Genomic DNA, 26,515 nt, shown 5'->3' on the forward strand with positions numbered 1-26,515 from the left:
ATAGAGCCACTGGGTACGGACTTCCTGTCATTCCATAGACTATTCTGAATACTTTCATTTAAAGCAGCCTGATGATGGTTGGTCGTACCTGTCATGGATGAAACATTTTTATAAATGTTGCTATGTAGTTGTTGGATTGTCTTTTTTGAATGTCTGAAATTAAGCTACTTTGGTGTCACATTTGATCCAGGGGTTAGCTTCCATCTCCATCTTTGTGCCATTACTAAGACCGCCTATTTCCACCTCTGTAACATCACTCTCCTTTGTCCCTGTCTCAGCTCATCTGCTACTGAAAGCCTCATTCGTACCTTTGTTACCTCTCGGCTCGACTATTCCAATGCACTCCTAGCTGGTCTCCCATATTCTTCTACCCTTTATAAACTTGAGGCCATCCAAAAATTTGCTGCCCCTGCCTTAACTTGCAGCAAGTCCCAATCTCATATTGCCCTTACTGACCTGCAATGGCTCCTGGCCGAGCAAAGTCTTGATTTTAAAATTCTTAGCCTTATTGTCAAATCCCTCTATGGTCTTGCCCCTCCCTATCTCTGTAATCTCCTCCAGCCCCACAACCCTCCAAAATATCCACTCCTCTAATTCTGGCCTCTTGTGCATCCTCAATTTAAATTGCTCCGACATTGGACCCTGTGCCTTCCATTGTCTCAGCCCTAAGCTCTGGAATTCCCTTCCTACACCTCTCTGCCTCTCTACCTCACTTTCTTCCTTCAAGGCACTTCTTAAAACTTGCCTATTTGACCAAGCTTTTGGTCAGCTGTCCTAATATCTCCTTAAGCGGCTCAGCGTCATGCTTTGTTTTATAATGCTCCTGTAAAGTGCCTTGGGACAATTCATTACATTAAAGTTACTGTATGAATATAGGTGCTTGTTGCTGTTGCACACATTCATTTCTTCTTGGTCAGCCATATAGCGAAACAACCATATAGTGAAATAGCAGATTAGCACCAATAAAACAGAAACATCATTTCAAGCATTTTGAAAGGAATTGTGTGGTTTTGTTGATATGACAGGACAATGTAATGTTTAAGAACATGTCATTCAGAAAGTCCCAATCAGCAAACTCAACAAGGTTAGCAAACAATATTCTGATTAGCCAATCAGAGAATAACTTCAAAGTCAGTTACTCACAACTCTGCCAGTACATCCTTTTTAAGTCTAAGTGACAGTGACGGAAAAGTGCTGTAAATGCAGGAACATCCCAATTGACATTGATTGCAATGCAGTTGGCGCTATGGTAATTACCTCCCAATTATTTTCAGCAAAGGCACTGGCAGACCAGTGCAAATGGAGTGGTATAACTAATGGTGTAAGTCATAAACATCATAATTCCCTCTCCCTGTATGGTGTACATATCTCATTACAGTGGTGCAAGTTCCCAGGAAAATCAGGACCAATATCTTCTAATGTTTTGCTTTAATTGTTTTGGTTTTTGTTTTTAATTCTTTGCTTTTCCTCTGACTCTGTTGTTTTATCACATCTTCTAGCTACCCCTCTAGTTGGGGGAACTAAAGAAAATGGGATTGTTCTCCTTAGAGCAGAGAAGGTTCATTGGAGATTTAACAAGTTGTTCAAAGTTATAAGGGGCTTTGATAGAGTAAATAAGGAGAAACTGTTTTCTTGGCAGGAGGGTCGGTAACCAAGGAAAACTGGCATACTAACCAGTGGGCAGCAAAAATTGTTTTATGGAGTGTGTTTCTTAGTCTGGAATTCACAGCTTGTAAGGTGGAAGAAGTCCTTTCATTGCAGCTTTGAGGAGGAAATTTTGGCACATACTTGGAAAATAAATTTTTGGGGGGGCTTTGGTTAAGGCTAGGGCACTGGAACTAATTGAACAGCTTTTTCAGGGCGTTGATGAGGCTATACCTGAAACACTGTATACAGTTTGGTCTCCTTACTAAGGAAGAACATACATGTCCAGAGGGAGTGCAACAAAGTTTCACTAGACTGGTTCCTAGGATTAATAAGGGGATTTTCCTATGAGGAGAGATTAAGTGAACTAGAGCTATATTACCTCAAGTTTAGAAGAATGAGAGGTGATCTAATTGAAACATAAAATTCTTAAATGGTTTGGCAGGGTAGATGTTGAGAAGATGTTTCCCTGGCTGGAGAATATAGGGCATGGGGTCACACTCTCAGAATAAAGGGTCAGCCATTTAGGGCTGAGATGAGATGAGGAGAACTTTCTTCACTCAAGGGTGTTGTGATTCGTTGAAATTCTCTATCTAGCTCCAGAAACCTGTGGATACTAAGTTGTTGAATATATTCAAGACGGAGGTTGATCGATTTTTGAGTACTAATAGAATTAAGGAGTGATACTGGGAGACTATGGGAAGGTGGAATTGAGGTAGAAGGTCATCCATGACCTTATTAAATGGCAAAACAGGCTTGAAAGATCAGATGGATTACTGCTGCTCCTATTTCTTATGTTCTTATGCTTTTATTTTCTAAAGAACTGGCAGAGGCACAATGGGCCAAATGCCCTCACTCTACATTGGAAGGTTTTATGAAGTGAAGAACTTTATTTCTTTCTTTCATTTATCCTGTGTCTCTCATACTTAATTTTGCTGTCACTTTTGTATTTTTCAGATTGCCTACAATTCTCTTTCTCAATCTTCCTTTGTGCAAACATGGACATTAGCACGAACTTAGCATGAACCAAACAGGCCTGTAGGACATGATGGACAACTATAGACAAAATCTTCAGATAGACTCCTTAGGAGTGATTTTTTTTTTAACCCTCTTCAGGTGGGCAGCCAGTTAAAATGGACTGCAGAACTCACCCATGATATTTCGCATCCAACCATGAGGCTGTTCCTCCAAATAGTGAAAGTGGCTTTCCTGATGGGTCCAGCTTAAGGAAAGTGGGGTATTCATGAAAATGCAGCCTTGTTCATTAAAGCAGGCAAGTTTGAAAAACTTTTGAGGATGATTTTTCATCTCTAACCCTTTGATAATCCAGTGCTGTACAATTAGACCTATCAGCACACCTAGTTTCTTTCCACAACTTTGCTTTCTGAGTGGGATCCTGATGTGTAGACAAGATGGGAAATTATAATTTGGGGTAATTAAAGTCAGAATGTTCTATTTTTGGCACAGTGTTCTCTATGTCCTCAGTTTAGATATTCAAAGCACCAAGCTAAACAAGATGAAAAGGAAAATAATAAATATTTTGTGAATGTATACGCAACATTCAAATATTCAAAAATAAAAATTTGGATCATTTATTGTTTCAGTAGCCTTAAATATCACGTAAAAATATGTTTTATAGATGCTCTTTTATAGGGAAAATTTAATTAACTGTGCTGTTGATTTTCTGATGGGATTTGAATTTGGTTAAAGATTAGAGGTTAGCTTTGAACCATCTGGAATGCAATATCTATCTATGCATCAGTGGGCTTTATGGTCAGTCGAATAGCTGCAATAATGTCTGAATATGTTTCACTGAACAAGTACAGGGCAATCCAAGGTGGACTAGTTACGCTGAACAAGTTAAATTAGCTTAGGTCACAGCTACATTAAAGTTTGATAATACAACTGAAGTGGGAAAATTTGATTGGTGCAGTGCTGAGTAAAAGCTCATTGTGTTTCCTTGCTGTGCTGTTTACCTTTCCTTATTCTAACGTTGGAAGGTAGTAGTATTTAAACAGGTGAGTTGGTAAGTTAATATAACTGCACGCAGCAGAACAGATTGATATGAATAGATGCCATTATACTGTTCTTGGGTTGAAAACAAAAGGAAAGCATACATCCATTCTAAGTCAGTTATCCATTCTTTTATTGCCTAGATTCTCTATCTCATTTTGTTTAGCAGATTAACCACTAATTGCTGCAGCTAATATTCTACTGAGTGTAGTTGGAACCGTAATGTCAGTCAACAGTATTGTTTGTCTTCTGCACGGACTGTTTAATATCAGCTCATTAGCAAATACCTGTCTCTCAAATGTGTCTACTTCAAAGAATATGAATGGCTTGTAGTCTGTGAAAGGGGGCAACATTTATATAAAAAAGAACAAAGGGCTGGATTTCTGCAGAGTTAGGGAGACTCCGCGGTCCCTTAAAAATGGCAGCTGGGACCTGATTCCGGGATTCCTGGCCCCAATCCTAGCACCTCCAATTTTCGTCAAGGCAGGATAAGGGCAGGCTGGTGCGGATTGCGAGCCCACACCCTGCACTCCTGACCTGATTGGCTACATGCTGGAATAGGCATCTCCTACCCCCTGCAATTGTCACGATGTCGGGCCAGCTTTTCAATGAATCATGCCTCACAGCCATTCGGAGGCGTCATGAAACATAGCCTTTCAGGTAAGTTCAAAATTCAAGGCAGGTGCAAGAGTATTAGGCACCCTAGGTGAACCTTCAGCCATGCACCCCACTGCCCGCCACAATTAACTTTTGAAAATGAATATTGTGCGGTAGCAGGAATAAAAATTCTGGATTTATAATTACAAATTTATTTTACATGAGGAAGGAGAATATCATGATACTGATTGAACATTGTCATTGTTTTACACTTCTCACAGGATATGTAAGGAGAAACACACATTTTAATGTGTAATATGGCTCACATGATGTAACACTATGGCTCGGATCTTCCGAGGGGCAGCAATTGTTGTTGGGTTGCAGTTCTGCTCAAACTTGCCCTCGCCTCGGCGTTGCTCAGCATTTCTGGTTGGATCTTCCGATCTTGGCTTTACCAGACATGTGGAACACAGCGTCCCTCCAAGAGCTCCATGGCGGCATTGTAGAGTTGGAGGGGAAGACATGGCAAACCCCCTTTTTACAGCTCTAGCTGCCTTGTGGTAAGTTTAAAGGTCCAGTGTGAATGTTAGTGAATGTTGAATGGCTGAGTGAATGGGTACAGTGGCAGGGTGGGTAGGGGGGTAAGGTAGGTGGGTAAATGCATAGGGTAGTTGAGGTAAGTGCGTAACTGTGTAAGATGGATTGGTAGGTGGATGAGGTGGCAGGTAGGTGAGTTGGCAGATGGTTGAGCAGGCAGGTGGGTGAGGTGGCAGGTGGTAGGTAGGTGAGTGGGTGATATGGCAGGTTGGTGAGTGATTAGGTGGGTTGGGTAGTAGTCGGGTCTGGTATGGAGGGGTAGTCAGGTTGAGTTGGGGGGAATCAGGTGGTCGGGATGGGGCTAGAGTGGTCAGGAGGGTGGTCCTATTGGGAAGAGGGAAGTGGGGGATCAGGGGGTTCGTCAGGGGGACGGACAGGAACTGGGGGGTCGGGTGGGGGTGGTAGCCTGGTATGCTGGGGTCAGGGGGGATGTTCGGGGAGGGTGGTGGTTGGTCAGTGGGCCTAGTTGGGGGGCTAGTTGGAGGTTCTTGGGGGGCTAGCCGCAGGGTTGATGGGGTAGTTGGGCAATCAAAGAGTGATTGGCGAGGGTAGTTCTGTAGCTACCCAGACTAGGATTTTCTGTCTAACATTTCCTGGGTAACTATTCAAATGAGTTGTAACCACCTGAAGTCTCTGACCATGACTCGGAGTTGGAGACATTCACAGAGGCTGCCAGGGAACAGGGGAATTGGCCATCAGAAATCCAAACTTCCCAGGCAATTCACATGGAGGTTAGCAGGTCAGGACCTTCACAGAGTCCCTAGGTATAAGGGACAATTGGAGGGGTGGAGGGACAAAGGTTGGCATGGAAGATATGAGGGCCCATGGGGATGTGGGTGGAGAGGCATAGGTTGGCAAGGCGGCATAGGTAAGACCTTTTGAACTTATCTTTCAACAGGTTCCCTCATCCAGACTATGGTTCACGACTCCTCTGAGGGGCTGTGAACCACAGCTCCTTGAAAGGCTGGCCTGACCCCATGAAAATAGATGAGGAGCAGGAGGTGCCTATTCACGCTACGGAGCCAGCCAGGTCAGGAAAATTGTGGGCGCCGGGAATGAGGCCAGGCATTGGGTCCCGACCGCCATTTTGAAAGGTCCATGGAATCTCCCCAAGTCTGTGAAAATCCAGCCCACTGGCATGCCAGATTCCAAGAAGTTGTAAAGTGTCATGAGCATTAGGCAGGATCATTATAAGCCTTGATTCATAATTGTTCCCATTATTCTGCATTGTGGTGCACTTGGCATGCATATGGTATTTTATAGCAAGTAACTTGTTTTGAGTACTTAATTGAGGCTATCTTGTCATAGGCAATTAACCAACCTAGAGAGGTCTTGTCTGTCCATATGCATGAGATAACTCACTTCAAACTGTGTTGCTTTACATGACAGAAATTTCCCAGATCAATGTAGGAATACCCAGTGTGAATTCTCGTTTGTCAGAATGAAGTGTTCTGATAGTTTCAAAGCTGAATTTAAAATGGTGCCTTTGCAATGATTTAAAGGAGAAATCAATTTAAAAATCAGCAAAACAGAGCAGTTTGTCATGAATTCCTACCATAGGAGGGGGTTGTGGCTCCAGAAATCAACTAGTGGGTATGGTTTGAACAGGACAGGGCTAAAATATTGACAAATTTGTTTTCAGTGGCACTTCATGAATACCCGCCAGAGAATGTATTTGGTGTGGGGTGAAGTGGCTACACTGGCTTTTGCCCTTCTACGGTGGCACATCGGGCAGAATGTAATGCCGGCTAAGCATGCGGCAAAGGAGGCACCTGGGGGCGCTCCATAGAGCGGGAGGCAACTTTCACCTTCCCAATGTCAGGATAAACTCACTGCATTATCCCGGCGGCACTTTGGGGGTGGGTTGGCAGTGCCGACAGCACACGGCAGGAACCTTATCGGAATGCATTAGCAAGTAATATATACTGATTAAAGCACGAGTATTCGAGATTAAATAGTACCTCCATAATTAGGTCAGAGATGCACAGGAAGCCAGGGCCTTCCCTTTCACGATTGGCTAACGCTGGCATTGGGGAGGTGAGGCAGATTTCCAGGTGGATTTGGAGTGCGGTGGAGCTCCCTTTCTGTTTATGGGAAGGTTTGCTGGAGGAGAGGAGAGGAGGCTGAGAATCTTCTCGGTGCAGAGGGAGGGTGGTGCCTGACAGAGTGGGGTGTGGGAAATATGGCTGACAGAGGGATCAAGGGCAGGTCAAGGGTGACTGAGGGAGAGTTGAGGGTCACTGAGTGCAGGTCAAGTGTGGTGGAGGGAGGGTTTACGCTTATGATCACTAGGCCTTGGTGCTATGTTGACATCTGCAGCTGATGTGGAGGCAGCCTGCTGAATTTGATGCCATGTTGGCTGAGATGATCTTGGTGGCCACCCTGTGGTTCCTGAGGCCTGGAGGGCCCCAGTATGCTGAGGGGCACTGGGGTCACTGGCGGAGGGGCTGAGAAGCAGCAGCTCACTCTTGAAGTGCCCTAGGTAGATTGCTGGTGCCTCTGCACATTCTCAGTGCACGATGACACCCTCCCCACCTACCCAAGGAGAAGGGGTACCTGGAGGGAGGCCCGAATGCCTCGTCCCCTCTCGTCTAGCCACCGCTGCATAGAAATCATGGCCAGAGCAATGATATGCAGGCCCCCAAGTGCATATCCAGCATTTACTGAGTGGTTTGCTGAACGTGGCTCTCCAGGGCAGTCACCAACTTCTCCATGGAGGAAGCCGTGTGCTCAGCAACCTGAGGCATGGCAGAAATCATGGTCTGGATGGACTCCATCACCCATGCATGGCTGCGCGTAGCCTCTGGCATTTCCACCAGATGTTCCCCTGCCTGTCTCTGGATCACCAGAAGGTTTCTGGGCCATGGCCAGAGGCCCATCATCTGCTTCGGGCTCATGAGGGACCTGGACTCCAACAGTTCTGGACTCCAACAGCTCTCCCAACTGTCAGGGAGCTCAGCTGTCACAGACTCCATCAGCTGCTCCGACGTGTCTGTGATGTGTTCACCAGATTGTGGCCCTGATTCTAACTGCAAATGGATACTCACTGAGATTACTGTATCTGTGCTGGTGGAGGGTGCAGGGGAACGACTTGACAGTCCACACTTTGAGGCTTCCAGCTCCTCATCCTCAGAAGTGTGCTACCGGGTGACGGATGATGAAACTGGCCTTCCCTCTGGAATATAAGGCCTGCATAGGAGAACAGAAATAATTTGTAATCCACCTTCTCTTCCATCTCTGACATGCGTCTCTTTTCTGCCCAGTGGTGACAACCAATACCCAGTCCTTGTCACTCTCTTCCCTCTGCATTTCTGTCTTGCCATCTGCAATTGTCCAGCCACCCTGCTGTCAGACCACTTCCACTGCTGCCTCCTCTGCAGATGTGAGCGTCTTAATGCTGTGCACTCTTCCACCTATCTTTGCCTATTCTCTGGCATTATATGCCATTTTCTCCCACAGACAGAACAGGAGAATGGGTCTCAGGTCAATGGACATATTCCCTTATCAGCATGCATCCCTCTGACAGGTCATGGTGCCTCCCTAGTTACCCGTCAGCTCCCCAACTCTCAAGCCATTTGCAGTACGATGACAGTAACCAGTTACTTGTTATGTACTTACATTCAGGATTCCTGATGCACCTGCGGCTATGCCTGACACTTCATTTGCCCACCTGCCTGCTTTCTCTCATCACACATTGTTGTGAGAATCATATTGATGTGCTGCCACCATTATACTCACCCTTGAGGTGCAAAGTAGGTCATTGAACTTTTTCCTGCATTGCACTGAGGTGTGCCTGTGGATCCCACAACTGCTAAACCTAGCTGCAACCTCCATCCAGGCCTCCTTGGTCAAGCAGGGGGTGGGGAGGGTCTCCTGATGCTGTCATTGGGTAGTGCACCTCATGCCATTCCAGGTCAGACTGGAGGAAAATCTGCAGGGGGCATCGTTGAACTGTGGGGCCACGCCTTGTTTATCCACTGAGACGTTTCTTGGCAGAGGAAGGCTGAGATTGAGCTGATGCTGCTGGGTCAGTGAATTTATCAAAACTTATACATCCACAAATAAGGACATTGCAGGAAATAGAAGTAAAAAATTGAAATTAAAGCTGTTTTATCTGAATGCATGAAGCATGTACAACAAGATAGATGAACTACTGGCACAAATAGAGGTAAATGATTTAGATTTAATCACCATTACACAGACATGGTTGCAAGATGATCAAGGGTGGGAAATAAATATTCCAGGGTACGCATTATTTCAGAAAGGCAGACAGAATGGCAAAGGAGGAGGGGCAACCCTTATCATAAAAGATGACTTGAGGATATTACTGAGAAAGGATCTGGGCTCAGAAGATCATGAAGTAGAATCAGTAAGGGTGGAAATTAGGAATAGAAGGAGTCATAGAACACTGGTGGGAGTAGTTTACAGACCCCCTAATAGTGGTTATAATGTTGGACAGAGCGTTAATCAAGAAATTATTGGAGTTTGAAACAAAGGAAATGTAATAAGTATTGGGGACATTAATCTTCATATAGACTGGGACAATCAAATTGGCAAAAGCAGTCGAGAAGATGAGTTTGTAGAATATTTTTGAGACAGTTTCTTGGAGCAATACATTGTAGAACCAACTAGGGATAGCGCTCTCTTAGATTTAGTATTGTGTAATGAAGCAGGGTTAATTAATAATTTTGTAGTAAAAGATCCATTGGGAAATAGTGATCATAACACCATTGAATTCCATGTTAAGTTTGAAAGTGGCATACTCCAATTGCAAACAAGAGTCTTAAACTTAAAGCCTATTACATAAGTATGAGGGACGAACTGGCTAAGGTTAATTGGGTAAGTAAACTAAAAAATATGGAAGTAAATGAACAGTGGGAAACATTTAAAGAAACAATTCAAAATCTTCAAATCACCAAGAGTGAGTGAATTAAGGAAATTGATATCACCAGAGAAGAAGTATTGGAGGAACTTAAGGGACTAAAATCCAACAAATCCCCTGGACCGGATGGCCTATACCCTAGAGCTCTAAAAGAGATAGCTGCAGAAATAATGAATGTGCTGGCTACGATTTTCCAAAATTTCTTGGATTTGGGAACAGTCCCACTAGGTTGGAAGTTGGCAAATATCACACCACTTTTTAAGAAAGGAGGGAGAAAGAGAATGGCAAACTGCAGGGCTATTAGCCTAACATCAGTTGTTGGGAAATTGCTGGAATCTGTTATTAAGGAGGTCTTAACAATGCACTTACAGAATCATAATATGATTAGAACAAGTCAACATGGTTTTACTAAAGGGAAAGGCTGCTTGATAAATTAATTAGAGCTTTTTTTTAGTAGGGTAGCTTAAGCGGAACCAACAGATGTAATATACCTGGATTTCCAAAAGGCATTCATTAAGGGGCTACACAAAAGGTTAATAAGCAAGGTAAGGGCTCATGGTTTTGGGGTAATATTTTAGCATGGATAGACGGTTGGTTAATGGTTAGAAAGCAGAGAGTGGGCATAAATGGGGCTTTTTCAAGTTGGTAGTGAACTTGTGTTGAACTGCTGCAACAGCTGGGGCTTCAGCTATTTAAAATGTAAATTAATAACTTAGATGAAGAGACAGATGGCAGAATCATAACAGATTTGCACTAAGTGCGGTAGCGGGTGGGGTAAATGATGTTTTACCCGTCGGCCACAATAGCAACTTTGCACGCTGTATCATCTCAAACCCACCACATTAATTATGCATTCCCGGGAAACACGCTGTTTTCACGGTGAGCGGACACTCATTCACCCGCCACGCTATCAGCTCACCACTTCATCACACAAGGCACCACATTTAAAGTACAGCCGCATTCCATGCTTCCAGCCCAGGACTGCAGCAAAGAAAACATGGCCCCGAAAGGCAAGAAGACTGCAGCCCTCGAGCACCTTTTGGATGCTGTAGAGGCCCGCTGTGATGTCCTCTACCCCTGGTCTGCCTGCAGGAGGGGCAGTGACATTACCACTCCAGCTTGGTAGGCAATGGCAGTGGTGATCAGTGCCAATGTTTCACAGAAGCGGTTGGTTATCCAATGCAGATAGAGGAAGAATGATCTCATTCGTGCAGCCAGAGTACGGCAATCATCTTATCACTCTAAACTCACATACTCACAAGCCCATCACACATTTACTGGCATCTCACTCACTGCCAGCTCAAGGGACATCACCACCTGTTCCCACACACATACCCTCACATGTCCTCCTGGCCTCATCTCCTCTGGAACTGCCTTTTCAGCCTTCACCATCTTGAGGAAACTTGGACAGATCAACATGTGCCCCCACACACACCCTGGGATACCCTCCTTCCCTAGTACAGCTCTCTTCATGCAGCCTCTTCCCTTGCCTGAGGCCATTTCTCCCCCTTCCCCAAGCAAGCCCTAGCCCTGCAGTCATTTAAAAGCCACCTACATATGGCTGATCTGGTAGGTAGAGACCTATCCGTGAGCCCCCCCAAAAGTGATTGTCTGTGAAGCCTGGCGCTGATGACTGCGAGTGCTGCTCAAAGCAAGTTGGGCAAACAAACCATGAAGTCCTGAGCGAAGTGCAGCTCACCAGGTGCACGCACTATATATGCTGTTGTGAAACATGTTGACGTGTTTTCTCACCAATGTGGGTGGACATTCCAGCGGGGGCAATGAGTCTGGCGGGCTGGCCTTACAATGATATACTGATGTATTACAATGAGGTTCCCGACGTCCGATGGCAGGGAATGCAACTCGTCATTGGCGGGCGGAATGGATGATTGCAAACTGGTTTCACAATGTCGTGAAACCATTTTTTGGCCTTCTCGCCATATTGTCCATTCACGCCACCAAACACACCCGCCGCCGATAGGCACGGAAAACCCGGGCCAGAGAGTAATGTATCAAAGTTTGCTGATAAAGCTTGGTGGGAAGGTAAGCTGTGGGGTGGACACAGAGAGGCTGCAAAGAGATATAGACAGGTTAAGTGATTGGTTAACAAGGTGGCAGATGGAATATCATGTAAGGAAGTGTGAAGTTATTGACTTCGATCATAAGAATAGAAAAGCAAAATATTATTCAAAAGGTATGAACTTTGTAAATGTTGATGCCCAAAGAGAGTTGGACTCATACAAGGAACATAGAAAGTCAGCATGCAGGTGCAGCAAGCAATTAGGAAGGCAAATGGCATGTTGGTCTTTATTGCAAGGGGATTGAAGTACAAGAATAAAGAAGCCTTGCTACAGTTGTACAGGGTTTTGGTGAGACCACATCTGGACTACTGTGTGCAGTTTTGATCTCCACATTTAAGAAAGGATATATTTGCATTGGAGGCAGCACAGTGGAGGTTCACTAAATTGGTCCCTGGGCTGAGGGGGTTGTCCTGTGATGACAGGCTAAGTAAATTGGGCTTCTATTCTCTGGAGTTTAGAAGACTGAGGTGATCTCATTGAAACCTACAAAACGCTGAAGAGGTTTGATAGGGCAGATGCTGAGAGATTGGTTCTGCTGGTTGGGGGATCTAAAACACAGCAGCACAGTCTCAGGATAAGGGGCTAATCAATTAGGACTGAGGTGAGGGGAAATAACTTCACTCAAATGGTTGTGAATCTTTGAAGAGCGGGTGGGAAAATGGAGTTGAAGCCCAAGATCAGCCATGATTGTATTGAATGAAGGAGCAGGCTCGATGGGTGACATGGTCTACTCCTGCTCCTATTTCATGTGATCTTGAGGTTTCTTTCAGTGGCTACCAGACCAATGTTGCAGGCACTAAATGATTGTCTGGGTGCCTCTTAAAAATAGTACCCTGGCTTCCAACCCTGTAAACTGATGGTGGGTACAGCGGCTTCCTGCCCACCCTGCTATGTAATTGGTCGGGTCCCATTCCTCTGCATATTTTATGGGCAGGCCCTGTGTCAGGCCCTGCAGTCAGATAACTGTTCCCGCTGTGAGTGGAAGTTCCACGTACTTCCAGGTCCACTAACAAGACCCGCACTGATATAATTAAATCTTGCTCATCTGTTCTGTAAGGGCTCAGATTGTATAATGTTTTTGGAGGAAAAGTGTGCATGTCTTCACGGGGTTAGAGGCCTAAAAAGCCAAAAAAATTGCACTAATGCACCAAACACTAATGCTGCTATTCTTTTCTATCAAGTCTTTTGGACTAGATGCCAAAAAGGTTGGGAGCATTCTGGCACAAATCTAATGTATAGATGCTAGGGGTTTCTGTAATACATGAATGACCAATATCATAATGGAAGGATGTACTTACTATCTTAAGACATAAATTATTCAATTTATTAAAAAATAATGGATCTTTTACATGTAAGATGCTTACATTCATTTGCACACGCCAGTCAACAATCTACAAATTTGTATCTCTTTTTAGAAACACACCAAAATCCTCAAGTTCAATGGAGAGCACCATTTAGACATAAGGAGGCAAATTTAACTGGAACAGGTTCAGCTCTGGAGTAACCTTCTAAGCCTCACCGTTTGTGGTGCTATTAATTTTTGGGCTGTGCCACCTCTGACATGAGCAGATACACAGTAAAAGTCAGGACCAGCCTCTCCATAAATTGTGAGATTAGTTTTCTCTCCTCTCTTTTAGCAAAACCATCTACTACTCTAGGGCCATTCTTAAGTGTAAAGATAACTACAAGCTCATTTATTCATTATCAACTGATTCCTTAAACATTCTTCCCCTACTCCCCCCACCTCCCATCTCTCCACCACCCCTCACAACTCTGGCAAGTGTGAGGAGCTCATGGCTTTCTTTGTCACCAAAATAGGGACCACCTCTACAGCTGCCTCTGCTGCTTCCCTCCTTTCTCTTTGCCAGCCAAGCCCAACCTCCAAAACTCATTTCCCATAATATGACTATGGCGTATTATCCTTGGTTTCAAGCTGGTGTGCATCAGTACCTGAGAGTAAATTGAAAACAGAAAATGCTAGAAAATCTCAGAATGTCTGGCAGCATCTGTAGACAGAGCAACAGAGTTAATGTTTTGAGTGCAGTGTGACTCTTGGCCAGAACTGGAGAGAGGTAGAAATGTGATGGTTTTTATGCTGATGAAAAGGAGGAGGGGCAGGCAGAGCAAAATAGGAGGTCAGGGGTAGGTTGGAGGGCAGGAGAGATTAAGTGACAAAGATGCCAAGGGAGTGGTAATGATAATATAAAGATCAAATCTTTGGTCCAGAGTAGGTGTTAATAGCAGAATAAAGATCAGTACTGTCTGAAAACAAAATAGCAGAATGTGATAATAGCAGAGAAAGAGGTCAGTGCTGTCCGAAAGCAAGAGCATGAGAACAAGATACAGACTATCACTGGGAGGGGAAAAAACTTCAAAACGGAAGATCGCCTGGGTGACCACTTTGCAAAATGCCTTTGCTCAGTCCCCAACATTTCTGTCGCTTGCCATTTCAATTCACCGTTTTTCTCTCATGCTCACATTTCTGTCATCTGCCTGCTATAATGTTCCAGTGAAGTCCAAGGCAAGCTGGAGGAACAGCACCTCATCTTCTGATTAGGCAGTTTACGGCCTCCTGGACTCAACATTGAGTTCAATAATTCCAGACCATGAACTCTGTCCTCCATTTTGATTTTCTCCCCCCCAAGTGGCAGTCTGTATCTTGTTCTCATGTTTTTGTTTTCAGAAGCGCTGACCTCTTTCACTGCTATTAACATTCTGAAATTTTGCTTTCAATCAATGCTGACTTTTATTCTGCTGTTAGCACCTACTCTGGACCAAACCTTCCAACTTTATATGAGCATTACCACTCCCTTTGTATTTTGTTCCATGACATATTTGTCATTTAATCTCTCCTGCCTTCCAACCTATCCTTGACCTTCTATTTTGCTCCATCTGCCCCTCCTCCCCTTTTCAACAGCAAAAAAAAACTCATCACATTTTTACCTCTCTCCAGTTCCAAAGAATTGGACTCAAGACGTTAACCCTGTTATTCTCTTCAGAGATGCTGCCAGACCTGCTGAGGTTTTCAAGCATATTCTGTTTTTATTTCAGATTTCCAGCATCCTTGGTATTTTATTTTACCTGTGTGAATGTTGGACATATTTTTCAATCAATAATATTTAGGACAAGCCTTTTTGTGTGATTTTTAAGTGGACATCATTCACTTTTGTTGCCTACTAACAGAAGTTAGTTAGAGAGTGCTGTGTAGTTATTTAGTTCTGTGTAGAGATGAGTACTGGCCAATCCTGGTGACTTTGCAGAAAATGGAGGTCAATGCTTGACGGCCTGATACTGATTCCCTTGTGGTTTACTGAATCACCTATCAACATGTGTATCCACAACTTAAAAGTAGTTTCAAAGACCTGAAGTTTTGACCCCCATCCCCCCCACTTCCCCCATGTTCACAATTCAAATTTATCTGAAACTAATTTAATCTGAAAGCAAAATAAAACTATTTTAATGATTTTACACAGTTTCCAATTCAAACTTCATTTAAATATTGTTTCCACAGCACTGCCCAGGAATCTGATTTAAAGCCTGTAAAATGTCACACATTATGAATTGAGCATGTTCTGCATGTGTAAGGTATTGTGATGCAATCTGCGTTATTTGGCCATTATCACCTAATAGTAATAATTAAACTGTTAAAATGCAGGCTTGCAGAAACCAATTAATTCTCCTGGTAATTCTCACCTCAGTAGACTTAGTCAGGAACTGCTGCTTAAAAGTTTCCCCTTTTAGAGCATGATTTCCATATAGATTATATAACGTATTCTAGGTTGTGAATCATTGCTCTGTGACATGCTTCTATTTCTTTGTTCCTACTTCGAACTTTGTCTTAATTGAGATCCTACAAAGTCCAGGGGGCCAAGTGACATGGTCAGCTCACTTTGCTTGAAGCACAAGTGCAAAACATTGAAGCTGAAATGATACTAGCAGTAGCATGGGTTAACCTGCAGCACTGATTATCTCAAAACAAAAATAAAAATAAAAATACCTGGAAAACTCAGCAGGTCCGGCAGCATCCGTGGAGAGGGACACAGTCAACGTTTCGAGTCCATATGACTCTTCAACAGAACTAAGTAAAAATAGAAGAGAGGTGAAATATAAGCTGGTTTAAGGGGGAGTGGGACAAGTAGAGCTGGATAGAGGGCCAGTGATAGGTGGAGATAACCAAAAGATGTCACAGACAAAAGAACAAAGAGGTGTTGGAGGTGGTGATATTATCTAAGGAATGTGCTAATTAAGGGTAGAAAGCAGGACAAGCAAGGTAGATAGCCCTAGTGGGGGTGGGGTGAAGGAATCGAAATAGACTAAAAGGTAGAGATAAAACAATGGATGGAAATACATTTAAAAATAATGGAAATAGGTGGGAAAAGAAAAATCTATATAAATTATTGGAAAAAAAAGGGGGGGGATCGGAAAGGGGAGGAGAAAGTTCATGATCTAAAATTGTTGAACTCAATAGTCAGTCTGGAAGGCTGTAAAGTGCCTAGTCGGAAGATGAGGTGCTGTTCCTCCAGTTTGCGTTGAGTTTCACTGGAGCAATGCAGCAGGCCAAGGACAGACATGTGGGCATGACAGCAGGGTGGAGTGTTGAAATGGCAAGCAACAGGGAGGTCCGGGTAATGCTTGCGGACAGACCGAAGGTGTTCTGCAAAGCGGTCACCCAGTCTGCGTTTGGTCTCTCCAATGTAGAGGAAACCGCATTGGGAGCAACGAATGCAAAAGACTAAATTGAGAGAAGTGCAAGTGAAATGCTGCTTCACTTGAAATGAGTGTTTGGGCCCTTGGACTGTGAGGAGAGGGGAAATAAAGGGGAAGGTGTTGCACCTTCTGTGGTTGCATGGTAAGGTGCCGTGGGAGGGTGTTGAGGTGTAGGGGGTGATGGAGGAGTGGACCAGGGTGTCCCGGAGGGAACGATCCCTGATCTCACCTTTATCTCACCTTTCTACTGCAAGGGGATGGGCAGAGCCTGAAGAAAGAAAGAAATAACTCGCATTTCTATAATCCCTTTCACAACCTCAGAATGTTCCACCAGCACTTCACAGCCAATTTTTGAAGTGTCACTGTTATAATGTAGGGAAGCACAGCAGTCAATTTGGGCACATATATTTGCTCCCATAAACAGCAATGCAATAAGCTGGTTACCTATTTCAGTGATATTATTTGTGGAGTAAATATTGGCCAGGACACCAGAGAGCACTCTTTTCTTCCAAATACTGCCATGGGACGTTTTGCATTCCTCTGCAGACAAGACCTCAGTTTAACATCTCATCTCCGACAGTGTGATGCTTCCTCAGTACTGCATTCAAGTGTTAGTGGAGATTTGTACTCAAGTCTCTGGTGTGCACATTGAACCTATAGCTTTCTGATTCAGTAGCGAGTGTGCTATCAACTAAACCATAAACGACACAGCTGAAAGAGGAAATGAGGAATAGGAATGAAGTTTAACACACTCCCATGTATATTTAAGTATGATTTTAATGAGATACCACATATCTTACTTTTCATTTACTTTTAAGTCATATAAGAAAAATATAAAATTCAGACACTTTGACATTAGAGCATGGGGCATGATATTCAAATGTTTAACACAATTATTTGATGTCTTTTTCTCTGCAATTTTAGCAACAGTGTCGGCCCAACCAGCTTTGCTGCATCATCAATTACCTTTCCTCCATCATAAGGTCAGATTTCACAATGTTCAGTTTCATTTGCAGCTCCTCAGAAAATGAAACTCTGTGCCAGCATCCAGCAAGACCTGAGCATTATTTAGCCTTGTGCTGATAAGTTGCAAGTAACTTTCATACCACATAAATGCAACGACGATCTCTAACAATAAAGCATCTAACCACCTTCCCTTGACATTCAAAGGCATAACCATTGCTGAATACCCCACCTTCAACATCCTGGGGGTTACCATTGACTTAACTGGGCCAGACACATCACTACTTGTGCCTACAAATTGAAGTAAGTCAGAGGATGGATATTCTGCAGTGAGTGACTCAATTCCTGACTGCCCAAAGCCTTTCCGCTATAAACAAGGCACAAATCAGTACAGTGCAGGAATATTCTCCACTTGCTTGGAATAGTGCAACTCCAACAGCACTTAAGAAGCTATCCAAGAGAAAGCAGCCTGCTTGATTGGCAATCCATCCACCACCTTAAACATTCACTCCCTCAACTACTGATGCACAGTGGCTGCAGTGTGTACCATCTACAAGATGCACTGCAGCAATTCATTAATTGGTGCCTTCAACATGATCGTCCAAAGCTGCGTCCTTTTCCACCTAGAGGAACAAGGGCAGTTGACGCATGGGAACACCACCCCACTTACAATTTTCTCTCCATGTCACACACTCCTCTGAATAAAAATATACCACTGTTCCTTTATCATTGCTGGCTGAAAATTCTGGAACTCCTTCCCCGATAGTGCTGAAGGTTTACCTACACAACATGCACTGCAGCCATTCAAGGAAGGCAGCTCACTACCATCTTCAAAGGACAATTCAGAATAAACAATGAATGCTGAACTTGCCAGTGACACCCAAGTCCCATGAATGAATAATATAAAAAGAGGAATTTCAAAGCCTGTGGGATTAAGCCAGTAAAACATAAATCACAGTCACTATTGAGAAATGTAAAATTATTCCATATCGCTCCTAAAAATGGAAAACATAAATGGTGTATTCTTAGAATCAAGAAAAGATTGAAATGCAATAACTTTGCAAAGGTAAATAAAATGTTGGGACTTTTCAGTGGACCCATAGGAATCCATGTACCCAAAGGAAAACCTGATACTTTAGTAGGCAAGAATGAACCTACATGTGGAATATTGCTGCATAGACCAAAGAGGGGTGAAAATGAGTATAATAAAAATACTTCTACATTATAAGGAAATTCTAAGCAAATTAAATGTATTCTCAGTATAAAAAGTATTGAGGGGTAAAGCTCAAACTTCTAAAATGATGAAGTAAATCAGTTAGATAGATGCACAAAATTATGTCAGAAGAAGTTGGAGCTGAAAATGAAGGAGCCCAGGAAGGTAGCTTTGCAAAGGGAATACAGTAATGTCTTCACATATAGACAGCACTTCAAGCCTGATACTTAGTGCAAGGGATTCTGATCCTAATGAAGTATTCAAAAGGGAATTCCTGATTTTAGAGGGGCATGCTTGTAATTTTTTATGGTCAGGTGTTAAAATTAAATTCAAGAAATGAATGAAATGAGCAACCTCCCTAATATACTAATGGAATAATTTCATTGTGCAGTCATGTTTAGCTTGCGTCCTCACCCTTATTTCCTTCTATTTATAGAGCAAAGCAGCAAGCTGAACCTAGTGCCTTAACTACACCATGAGTAAATACAATGACATGACCTCTTACAACAATCTAGAACTGCCAGGCTATGCTGCCTTTCTGTAGCTTTCATTACAAGTGATGCCAGTCACATAGTGAATAAGGTCTGAATTAGACTCCAGTGAGACAGGCAAAGTATCACTTGCTGTCACATTCCACACACCCTGTCACATAATATATACATTCTGCAAACAGCCAATTTGCTGCTTGCTTTGCACAACACTGAAGCAATTTGTCTATGTGAAATAAATTCCTTACTATAAGTGTGCAACAATTCTGTTTCTTGAAGTTTCAGAAATGGGACATAGAAACAAGTATATATAATATTAATTTTGTGTGTTTATTACACTGTAATGCTTCATTAATTTCTCTGACCTCCAATGATGTTTTCCTTTTTATTAACAAGTCTCAGACATTTCAATGTAGTGACATAGTGACAAGTAAGAGCTCTGACACAATGACCATCAATGTTATGCAGCAAGATGGAAACGTTTTTTCAGTTTGTGTCGGTTTTCTGACATTCAAATAATGGGAACTTGACACCATTTTTTTCCAATTATAGTCTCCCAGTAATTATGTTTTATTCTACAGTTTGAATTAAAATGCTTAGACAACGGACTTTTATATTCTATCAAGATAAAGAAATCCCAAATAAGTAAGCAAACAGAAATCAAACTGGAATTGCACTGTTATAAAGGAAAAATACTACTGATGTTGGAAATCTGAGATACAAACAGATGATGCTGGAAATACGCAGCAGGTCAGGCAGCATCTGTGAAGAGAAACAGAGCTAATGTTTCAGGGCAATGGCCTTTCATCAGGACAGAAGGAAGACAGAAATGTAAGAGTTTTTAAGCCAGTAGAAGGGGAAAGACAGCAGGAAAAACCAAAGGAAAGGTCAATGATAGAGTGGAGAGCAGGAGAGATTAAGTAATAAAAGGTTTCATGATGCAAAAGCCAAAGAGAGTTGTATTGGGTATAGTAAAGGTTGTACCCAGATGAGGTATGGACCACTATATAGCACCCATCTGAATGTGAGATGAAGGGACAAGCCAGCAACAAGAAACAACAAAGAAAAAAAATCATAGAACAAGATGGAGACAGTGGTTGTGATCTAAAGTTGTTGAACTCAGTATTGAGTCCAGAGGCTTTAGAGTGCCGAGATGAAAGATAAGGCGCTGTTCCTTGAGCTTGTATTGAGCCTTATTGGAACACTGTAGCAGGCCATGGACATGGTCAGGGTAAGTTACCTGTGTACTGGAGGATAATGTAAAGAATGTATTTAATAGAGTTAGAGACTTGGGGGAAATATAGTGTAAAGGGTTAATGTACGTAGACAGTGTACATCATCAGTGTTGTAAGGTCACATGACAACAGAGTATTTTGAGAGGTAGTTCTATGTGAAGCTTCATGCGAAGTCTCATCCTGTATAAAGTTAGAAGAATGTTTAATAAAAGTTAAAGTTTACTAGAAGTCTTGTTTCCAGCAATCTCTATCAATCCTGTCCAAGGACAATCTCAGCTAAGACCCACAACAATGATAACAGATGTATATGCAATAACAGCGACAGTAGCAACATGGGTACAACATTGGCTGAGTAATAGGAAACAGAGAGTAATGGTCGATGGTTATTTTTCAGGCTGGAGGAAGGTTCATAGTGGAGTTTCCCAGGGGTTGGTATTGAGACCCTTGCTTTTCCTGATATATATTAATGATCTAGATCTTGGTGTGCAGGGGACAATTTCAAAGTTTGTGGGTGATGTGAAACTTGGAAGCATTATAAACTGTGAGGAGAACAGCATAGAACTTCAAAGGGACATAGACAAGTTGGTGGAGTGGGCAGATAGGTGGCAGGTGAAGTTCAATGTGGAGATATGTGAGGTGATGCATTTTGGTAGGAAGAACATGGAGAGGCAATATTATATAAGGGGTACAGTTCTTAAGGGCGTGCAGGAGCAGATGGACCTGGGTATAGATGTGCATAGATTATTGAAGGTGACAGGACAAGTGGCAGTTAATAAAGCATAAAGTAACTGGGCTTTATTTATAGGGGAGCAGAGTATAAGAGCAGGGAGGTTATGATGAGCTTACATAGGAAACTGGTTAGACCTCAGCTGGAGTATTGTGTACAGTTCTGGGTGCCACACTGTAGGAAGGATGTGAATGCATTGGAAAGAGTACAGAAGAGGTTTACAAGAATGGTTCCAGGCTTGAAAAACTTGAGCTACGAAGATACATTGGAGAGATTGGACTGTTCTCCTTGGAGAGGAGAAGGCTAAGAGGAGATTTGATAGAGGTGTTCAAAATCATGAAGAGGCTGGATCGAGTGATAGGGAGAAAATGCTCCTGCTTGTAAAAGGATCAAAAACGAGAGGACACAGATTTAAAGTGATTTGCAAAAGAAGCATATGTGATGTGAGAAAAAACTTTTTCACACAGCGAGTGATTCGAGTCTGGAATGCACTGCCTGGAAGTGTGGTGGAGGCAGGTTCAATCAAGGCATTCAAGAGGAGATTGGATGATTGGTTAAATAGAAACAATGTGCATGGTTACGGGGCAAAGGCAGGAGAATGGCACTAAGTTATAATGCTCATTTGGAGAGCTGGTGCAGACACAATGGGCCGAAAGGCCTCCTTCTGCATTGTAACAATTCTGTTATACTGTGATTCTGTCTACTTTTCAAAATATCCATAAATATTAGCAATAATTTCTCATGACTCCAGGCAGTAGCATTCTAAACAATTATGTTAACATCTGATTTCCTTCTTATTACAACGGAAATGCTACCACTTTAAATTCTGACATGTTTAGGATACGTGACCAATTAGGCAATGGTTTAAATTGTACCCAATACATGAGTCCAGAGTTTCATATCAAGGCATTTTTTTTGTTCTCTGGTTTATATTAATGGTCTTTCCTCAAAAAATGAAACTCAAATTATTTTCCTCAATTTCAAACATCTAGTTATAATCAACACAGAATATCTGATGTTCTCCCGTAGAAAACATTATATATTCACATTGGGCTCTTTGGTCCTGTACATTCCTATCTTGTTATGTCTCTATTGATTTATTTTGGGAACATTTTAATGCATTTGTGCAGAGTTGCGCCTTTCTATTAAAAATGTGCTGTGCCTACATGTTTTTGTATGAGGGAGCATTGTATATGGCTTTCACTATTGTATTTGATAAAATAAAAAAAATAAAACTTAAAATCCCTTGAAACTAGGTAAAACGTGGGCTAACTTGTTAGCTGCCTAAAGTGAGAACCCAAATCGCAATGTGCGATTATTCCTTGCCCATTCATTGTAATGTGACAACTTTGCACTGCCTAGTCACTTAAATGATTTTACCATCTAGTGAATGCTAACACTGCTGTTCATTAACTGGATGCATTATTAACGATCAATGTTGTGAACGCTGGCATCACTTAAAGCTATAGCCTCCACTGCTTGCAACTAGCCTGCACCACTTAAGGGGGAGGTGTGTTGTGACTGAACCAGGTGCTGGCTGCATGAAGGAAGTGAATCAGATCTGGGAATCATTGAAGAATGGCACGACATGGCAGAGGACATGCTCCAAATTCTTTAGATGCTGCATTGGAAGCCTTGGTGGAGGAGGTGAACAGGAGAAGAGCTATCTGTGGCCAGCCAGGAAACCCCACCCACCCCCCAATGCATATGCTGAAAAGGCAATGGAAACAGATAGTCATGGAGGTCAAAGTCAGGAGTCTAGCCCTGAGAATCTGGATGCAGTGCCACAAGTTCAATGACTTCACACATCAGTGAACGCTTCTTCAAATGATATATTCTACCAACTGCACTACTGGTCTCAGACACTGCTCAATTCATCACACCGCCATCATTATCATCCCAGGAATTTCTTTTAATCAGGACTCTCATGCCTAAGATTCACATGCTTCACCTCACCATCCCCTTCACACACTGAGGCATGGGCCTGCCTCACACCCTCATCACACAACTTGCACACACTGCCAGCTATTCAACCATGACAGCCAGATCACCCAAAGACATTGCACCACACTCACTAACACACATATCTCTTGCAGGACAAGTTGGCACACAACTGGAGGTAGCAGGAAACAATTGGAGTATGATAGGTGCGATTGCATGTCCTAAGCCCCCATGGTGGAGACACTGCTGGCCATTATTGGGAAGGCCATTGCTGAGGCTGTGGCCAATATCAGGACTGAAACCAGCGAAGATGACAGTATGCTCATACCTAATCCTCTTTCTCACAATCTACCTCCACTTCATCCCACACTCTTTTCTGATTTACAAGTTGCAGATGGTGTAAGCATGCACCTCTTATTCTGCTCCCCGCCCCCGATTCCTGCCCCCGCCTACTCACAACCTTGCCTTTCTCCTTTCAGTCGCTCAAGAACTGCAACCTGACAAGGCAATGGCAAGAGGGCAACGGTGATGAAGGCTCCAGCTCTGAAACTGATACTGCGCGTAATTCAGAGGACAGAGATGGTATCTGTATGTGGTAAGACAATGTGCACAAGTGGCCTGAAATCAAGGCAGGGAGCAAGGATAGAACAGGTGTCAGCTCATTGAAGAGCAAGGTCAAAGATGAATTCTGCTGCAGAGGATTCAGATGAGAACTTTGATGGAGCTGCCTACAGGACAACATTGAAAAGATGAGGTGAGAGTGACTGCCCTTAACATCAAGGCAGCATTTGACCGAGTGTGGCATCAAGAAGCCCTAACAAAACTGGAGTCAATGGGAATCAGGGGGAAAGCTCTCCGCTGGTTGGAGTCATACCTATCACAAAGAAAGATGGTCGTGGTTGTTGGAGGTCAGTCATCTCAGCTGCAGGACATCACTGCAGGAGTTCCTCAGGGTAGTGTCCTCAACCCAACCATCTTCAGCTGCTTCATCAATGACCTTCCTTCCATCATAAGGATGTTCACTGATGATTGCACAATGTTCAGCACCATTCATGACTCCTCAGATACTGAAGCAGTCCAAGTTCAAATGCAGCAAGACCTGGGAAATATCCAGGCTTGGGCTGACAAGTGGCAAGTAACATTCGCATCAAGAAATGAGCATCTCCAACAAGGGAGAACTTAAGCATTACCCCTTGACATTCAACGGCATTACCATCGCTGAATCCCCCACTATCAACATCCTGGGGGTTACCATTGACCAGAAACTGAACTGGACTAGCCATATAAATACTGTGACTACAAGAGCAGGTCAGAGGCTCAGAATCCTTTCACGAGTAACTCACCTTCTGACTCCCCAAAGCCTGTCCACCATCTACAAAGCACAAGTCAGGAGTGTGATGGAATACTCCCCACTTGCCTGGATGAGTGTAGTTCCAACAACACTCAAGAAGCTCAAAACCATCCAGGACAAAGCAGCCCGCTTGATTGGCACCACATCCACAAACATTCACTTCCTCCACCACCGATGCACAGTAGCAGCAGTGTGTACCATCTACAAGATGCACTGCAGGAATTCACCAAGGCTCCTCAGACAGTACCTTCCAAACCCATGACTGCTACTATCGAGAAGGACAAGGGCAGCAGACATATGGGAACAACACCACCTGGAGGTTCCCCTCCAAGCCACTCACCATCCTGACTTGGAAATATATTGCCATTCCTTCATTGTCACTGGGTCAAAATCCTGGAACTCCCTCCCTAACAGCACCATGAGTGTACCTGCACCACATGGACCACAGCGGTTCAAGAAGGCAGCTCACCACCAGCTTCTCAAGAAAAATTACAGATGGGCAGCGACACCCAGATCCTCTGACTGAATAAAAACATATGGTCACTAAAGTACTTGGTGCATTGACAGGCCTCCCAGAAAGTCTGCATGCAATGTTAAAAAGCATGAAGGAGTCCTGTGCTAGCTTGGCAAAGGACTTTGAACAGATTTTAGAGCCTATCTTTTCCCGTGCAGAAGATCTGGCCAGCTCTGTTTGCACACTTGTGGACCCAACCATGATGCAACATCTGATGAACAATGTCACAGCTTCTGTTGCAGCACAACCAGCAATCATTCAATTTCAAAGTGTGGCAATGGAAGCTGAGACTGCTGTGGATTGCAGTGTTCAATGGGGCTTGCAGGCACTCACAGCAGTTCAGCAATCTGTCCTCCAACACCTTTTTCTGATTGCAGAGGAGACACCCTGATGGAAAGGCAGTGGCACCATAGAGCACAAATCTACTGTCCTGCCTCAGCATGACAGTATTCATCCTTCCCTCCCTGCCATTTCATCAATGCCTTTGCCATTGCTTCTCAGCCTGCTAGCCAAGACTGCTACTGCCCAGGCCAAGATGGTGCAGTCTGAAATTGGACTTTTGCACGTTGCAGCCACTGGGTAGCACTGCATAGAAGCATTAAGACTAGCAAAGGCACACAGAAGACAGGCACTAATGGAATGTATGAGGTTAAATAGCTTACTTTTATATACAATATGTCATGATTTAATTTACACATTTGGTTTGTGATGTTTATTTTTGTGGTAATTTTTATTTTTGCATTATGGTCAAGTGGATACTGTGGTGGTCAGTGACGGAGGGAAGGAAAAGCGTTTGGGACTGTTGGTGAATGGGGAATTGGGATTTAGTGCTAGCATAATTGGAGGAGTTACAGACAGCCCAGGAAGAAAGGGGCTATCTAGTTGCCTCCTCCCTTCCTGTTCCTCCTCTTCCTCTTTCTCCTCGGGCTCCTGCTCCTCAGCTGTTTGTCGTATAGATAATGGCAAAAGCTGTCTCCTCATGACAGCGAGGTTGTTCAGCAGACCACCATGAATCTTGACAACTACTCTACTGAGTACTGTAGGACCCCTCTAGACATGTCCAGGCAGGGAAACCATTGCATCAGCATGTCAATAATCATCTCTATCATATTTTGTGTGGGAGCATGGCGTTCATTGTAGGCATGCTGCCCATGTGTTGGTGCATTTTTTAACAGAGCTTTGAGCCAAGTTTTCAGTGAATAGCTCCTGTTACATAGTAGACACTTATTGATTTGCCTTGGTGGCTCTAGTGCAGTTGGCACTGAGAACTATCACAGAATGAAAACATCATGACTATTGCTAGGATACCTGATGCTGATCTGCATCATTTGTTGCCTATGGTCACACACCATCTAAATATTGAGGGAGTTCAGGGAGTGGTTTCCCTTTTGCAACTGGTAATGGCACAGTTGACATGCGGCACTTACAAAGCAATGTGTGGCAGTCAGTACACCTTGCATCGTGACAAATTCTGCAATCCCATTAAACCAATACTCACTGCATCTGCTCGTGTTTGGCAAGAGAACATGAATTGTAGTTGTCTCTTTTTGCTTAAACTTAGT

Source organism: Cetorhinus maximus, chromosome 11 (assembly GCF_964194155.1).
Source record: "Cetorhinus maximus chromosome 11, sCetMax3.hap1.1, whole genome shotgun sequence".
NCBI classification, from domain to species: Eukaryota; Metazoa; Chordata; class Chondrichthyes; order Lamniformes; family Cetorhinidae; genus Cetorhinus; species Cetorhinus maximus.